Source organism: Hordeum vulgare, chromosome 2H, assembly GCF_904849725.1.
Source record: "Hordeum vulgare subsp. vulgare chromosome 2H, MorexV3_pseudomolecules_assembly, whole genome shotgun sequence".
NCBI lineage: Eukaryota > Viridiplantae > Streptophyta > Magnoliopsida > Poales > Poaceae > Hordeum > Hordeum vulgare.
In genome coordinates, this window is record NC_058519.1 from 134663444 (window position 1) to 134669310 (window position 5867).

Here is a 5867-nt window from a genome sequence, read left to right on the forward strand (position 1 = left end):
TAGCACGATACCGCGCCCAAAACTGATGCCCGTAGCGCCGTTTAGCTCAACTCCGGCGAGCCCTCCGCCGCGCCCGTGGTCGCCGCCGGCCTTATTCTGGTAGGGGACGATGTGGTCAACCTAAATACCCCCTAAACACCCCCCTAGCCACTGACAGTGGGCCCCAGGGTGGGTCAAACCCCAGTTAGGGGATGGTCAACTCGGGGATTAGTCCCTAGTCACTGACTAGTGGACCCCACTGGTCAGGTTTGACCTGGCCCATCCTCTGTTGACCAGAGACGCCACTGTGACGCAATAAAGGGATTTTCTAATATAAAAATAATTCCAGAAATGTCCAAAATTCTAAAAATCATAGAAAATAATCTTTAAGTCCAATGAAAATAATTTATATATGAAAAAGTATCAGAAAAATTTAAGGAATCTGAATGTGTCATTTTCAAACATGTTTGAAAATGTTACTGAACCCAAACATGTAGATTAATGAATAAGTTAATTCTTATAAATACTTTGGAGATGGAATTTGGAAAATATTTAAATTTCACTACAAATGATATGATCAAACACTGTCCAAATCCCAAACCAGCAACCTAACATGTCATTCCATGCATGTTAAAAGCAAGTTGATCTAAGCATCAGGTCGAATCAATTAAAATGGTATCCGAGAATGCCTCGTTTGAAGTGATATATGAATTGGATTCAAATCAACTTCAAACCTAATAGATGTTAGCTATAATAGTATACCACTTTGCATCCTCATGCCATGCTCATGCATCATCTTGTTGCATATGCTTGTTATTGATTGTTGTCACTCTTTTCGGTAGGCTCCGCTCCTCCGGATTACACCGAATCTCCGTCTGACGGATATTGTCACTCCTCTGAGCAACAAGGTAAGCAACCATTTTGATCATCTCGATAAATCCCATGTTCTCGCTCCTGCACTTACTTATTGCATTAGAATCAAATGCTTCAAATGCTTTTGCCACGTTAGTTGAACCCACTTCCTTTGCATGACCTATCCTTGTCACAGTAAATAGCTGAACCTTGCAACCTAGCATACCTGGTAGTTGCTTGAGCCATGATGTGCCTTATCCTGCTATGCATGCTATGCTTAGAGTTGTGTATGGTATGTCATCTGGGAGATGAACAGAATTGTGAGAATGTGTTCAGTAAGCAAAGGTTGTGTGTTGAACCTAATTTGGTAAAGGTACCGGTGAAAGGCTGTGTAGGAGTACATGGCGGGTTGTTTCATTGGAACCGTCCTTAGGAACTGAGTTCCGTGTATGTAATCCAAGACTAGATACTACCACACGTTGGGATACTTAATTGACCCTCTCGACTTATTAATCGCTTAGTACTCGGTCCAGGAGTTGCAAGTAGTTTCTGGTGTTTATAGTCATGCTGGAGGCCGTGCATGGCGCTAACTTGAGAGGTGGGCTGTGATGCGGTAGGCAGTGGCACGGTGTACAAAGTGGCACCCGGATGGTGGGCTTGGGAACCTTGCGCACATCGTTTGGGGCCGTGGCGGAAACCTCGGCCGGACTTCCGTGCGGGTTACCCTCAGATAGGCGATAGACCTGGACTAGGTACTAGTGTGGTTAACGGTCGTGGCCGACTCCCTCGCTGGGATTTTTCTTGAAGGTTGCCGAGGTGCATGACGTGCACATGGCGATATGTGGCGAGAGCGTGTGTGACGAAGTACACCCCTGCAGGGTTATGATCTATTCGAATAGTCGCTTCCGCGGATATGGACTACTTGGAGACATATGTTGTTCATAGATAACTTCAATGGCTACTCATAAAATTGTCAAGATAAGCGTGAGTGTCGTGGACGGCATTTCCATATGGAGACGGAATGATTCCATGATGGAGTATTGTCGTGGTGTTAGTGGACTCGTGTGCGAGAAATCAAGTTGTCAAAAATTGTTTTAAAATGTAAGTTGTCTAGCCACGAGTCAAATGCTGGCTTTCCGCATGAAACCCCATAATTCCTTATTGATACATTGCATGAGTAGATAGTTATCCTAAAGTCTTGTTGAGTACCTCTGTACTCATGTTTGCTTAATAATTGTTGCAGAGGTTGTTAATGACCCTAACGGAGGGTTCTTCCTAGACATCGACGACGAAAAGTAGCTGGTGTCCCAACTACGATCTGGCCCTAGGTTGGGTCTGTAGTATAGTCAGGCCATATACCTTCTAGTTTCACCTGTCTGTACTCAGACAGTTTTAAACACTTCCGCTGGCTTGTAACTGAATGACTGCTATGATGGGTCATGAGACCCTTACTGTGTAATATTATGTGTGTGGCTCTTCCGAGCCTTTTAAATAAAGCTTGTATGTTTATGGTTATGTTGTGATGCCATCGATGTATCTATACATATCGGTATGCCATGCGTACGTGTGTCGTACTTGATATGTATGGGGTTCGAGTACCTAGCCGTAAACTTTAGTAGCACTCCTTACAGGGAAATGCCCCTTTGTGATCCAACGAGCCATGGTAGTTCGCTACTGCTCTGGACACATTGGTTGACCGGCGTGTGTTCTTCTTAGCTGCTGTGTATGTCCCCTCTGGGGAAATGTCACGCGATGTAATGGAGTCCTTGTAGCTTGCTACGACTCGTCTACATCCGCTGGTGACCGACACCTGCTTTGCTGGGTCAGGTATGCTTGTCCTTGTGCGGAACTGCCACTTTGGTTTATGACTAGACATGTCGATCCGGGTTCTTTGTCATTGGAATGCTAGCGAGACAATTGCATACGTGAGTCAAAAGGCGCAAACGGTCCCGGCTAAGGTAAGGCTGCAGCCGTGGGGTTAACCGTGCATGAGACTGCAAAGGGATGCGATGTGTTACAGGCTGGATTCCTATGGCTTAGGATCGGTGTCCCGACACATAGGAAGTGGGTTAGACTTAAATGTTCTTGTCATGTGATTCATGATGCTCTCTTGCATGTTTCAACAACTAATCCTATGTGAGCATCATTGAAATAATCATGCCTAGCTAAAAGGCATTAAAGAAAGCCGCTTGTTGGGAGAAAACCCAACACTTTTTCTTTATGCTTTTAAGTGTTCACATCATTAAGCTATTCTATTAATCATGTATTATTACTTTTATTTCAATAAAGTCCTAAGTAAAGCCTTTGGGATAGTGTGGATACTTGCTTGTTTGATTCTGTGCAAAAATAGATGCTTTTACGTCGAGTTCAGAATTTCTCAGATTTGACTGGAGCATCAAAAAAATCTAATTTTTTTACAAAGTTTTATATGCAAATTGTCTACGTTGTCCTAATTGTTCAGATTTTTTAGAGTCACGGAAGTATGGTTTTCTTTCAGATCTTCACAGACTGTTCTGTTTTTGATAGATTTTGTTTTCCGTGCATAGTTTGCTTGTTTTAGTGTTTCCATAGATTATATTTAGAGATATAAACTATGGAAATGATATAATACAACAGGTATCATGTGACAACAATTATGAATCTTGTCTTGGCATTACCTAAGTGAATTATCTATATTTATCATTCTAACGCATCTCACGAAGTTCCGTTAAGTTTTCAATGATCGATGTTTTCAAGTTTTGGGTGAGATACCAATATGAGGAGAATAAGGAGAAGCAAGAACCTAAGCTGGTGGATTCCGAAGGCAGCCCAAGGTAATATACAAGGAAGACTCAAGCGTCCATGCTTGGGGATGCCCCGGAAGGCATCCCCTCTTTCATCTCCAACATTATCGGTATGTCTTACTTGGAGCTATAATTTTATTCATCACATGATATGTGTTTTTCTTGGAGCGTCATTTTATTTTGTTGTTCTCTGTTATATGAGATTTATAATCTTTTTTTCGATAAAAAGTTCCGAGAATTTCCCTTAGAATGCTTGAATTGCATGTGTGATGTGTGTTGTACAAAAATAGAAACTTTTGCTGTAGTATTTGAATTATCAGATTTCACTGGAATGTGAAAAGTTTCTCACATTTTTACACACTACTGTTATAGCAAAAAAATCACGTCCTAAATTTTCAGAATTTTTTGGAGATACATAAGTACACTTTTTATATTAATTTCTACACACTGTTCTGCGTGGACAAATGGCTCTCATCGTTTTGTTATCTACTTATCCTATAGTTTCCATATCTTATATTGGTAGATATAAATTTCGTAAATGATAGTATATAGTACCTAATGTTTTAAAATTATTGCGCAACTTGTCTTGGCATTACATAAAGACTTGATTTATGCTTATGTACACTAATCTATCTCACGAGTTCTTTTGAAGCATTGTATGGATGAAGCTTTTGAGACTTAGATGAAACTGGGTGTGAGAGGATTGAACGTGATACAAAAGCTCAAGCTTGGGTATGCCCAAGGCACCCCTAGTAAATATTTCATGAGGTCTCGAGCATCTAGTCTTGGGGAGGCTACGCATCCCACCTTTATTCATCAACCACTATCGGTTAAACTATGTTGAGCCTAAATATTTATTTTTCCACGTGATATGTGCTATTCTTGGAGTGAATTTTGTTTTATTTTCTATTTGAAATAAAATATGAGATATGAAAATATTTATTCAGAGAGAGTCCTCACATAGCTACATAATTGTTTGACTACTCATTGATCTTCACTTATATATTTTGAGAGTAATTTGATTGAATTGCTCGAGTACTTCACTTATATATTTTTGAGTATGGTGGTGCTGTTATTTTGAAGAAATATGTTCTCATTCTTAACTTACATAATTTTGAGATTTAGTAGAAACTATGAAGAAATCATCTCTTGCTTCACTTATATTATTTTGAGAGTTGAAAATTTTATAGAAACTTGTGCTCTCGTACTTCACTTATATTTGTTTAAGAGCTTGTTATTAGCAATTGCAATTTGCTTTAAATGAAATTGGTCCCAAAGTGATAGATATCCAGGGGAGATATAATAAAAACTTTCACGAAGATCACTAGATGTTAAACTTGATTCTTTGCAATAGCTTTGCGATATGAAGGTAGTGATGTGTGAGTCGTGCTGATGAGTAACTATGCTTTAGTAAGAATATTGGTGTTAAGGTTTGTGATTCCCTATGCATGCACATTAAGTCAATAATGATGCTATGAAATTACATACCACTTGTGTTGCATTATTCGTTGTTAGTTATGTTTAATGTTCACTTATGATGGTTTTTCGTTCCTTGGTTGGGTGCTTCTCAATCTATTTGCTAGCCTTCACTTGTAATGTGCCGGAATGCTGCTTGTGCATCCAAATCCTAAACCCAAAGTTGTGCCAAATGAGTCCACCATACCAACCTATATGCGGTATTTCAATGTCGTTCTAAGTAATTTGTTTGTGGCAACTTTAATATTCAAAATAAACTTCTGTTTTGTGTGCCCGTACCGCTCATGAAGTGGCGAGGGGTGGCTGCTATCATCCATGCTAAATAGGTTATTCTCAAGATGAGTGTTTATTCACTTGTCATTGCACGAGAGTGTGGCGGAAATAGGCATGCCTAGTCCTGAAATGAAAAGAAATTTACTTTATGTTGTCAAATAATAAATTCTTTGGAAAGTGTTGGTATGGACGGTACCCGTGGATGCGGCCAGCCGTCGAGTGTGAAAGAATGGTGGAAAAAGGAATAAAATTTATTTTCAGTTTGGGAACCGCCTATGATTTGTTTAGCATGGAAGATATTGGGAACTCTTAGTCGTTTTCGTTGACAGGAAAAGCATGCCACCCAAAATAATTTTATCTATCAATTTAAGCTTAGAGCTCTAGCACCTCTACAAATATCTACTTCCCTCTACGAAGGGCTTATCTATTTACATTTATGCAATTTTTATTTATTATTTGAGTCTCCATATTCTCTTATAAATCACCAATATGGAACATTGTTAC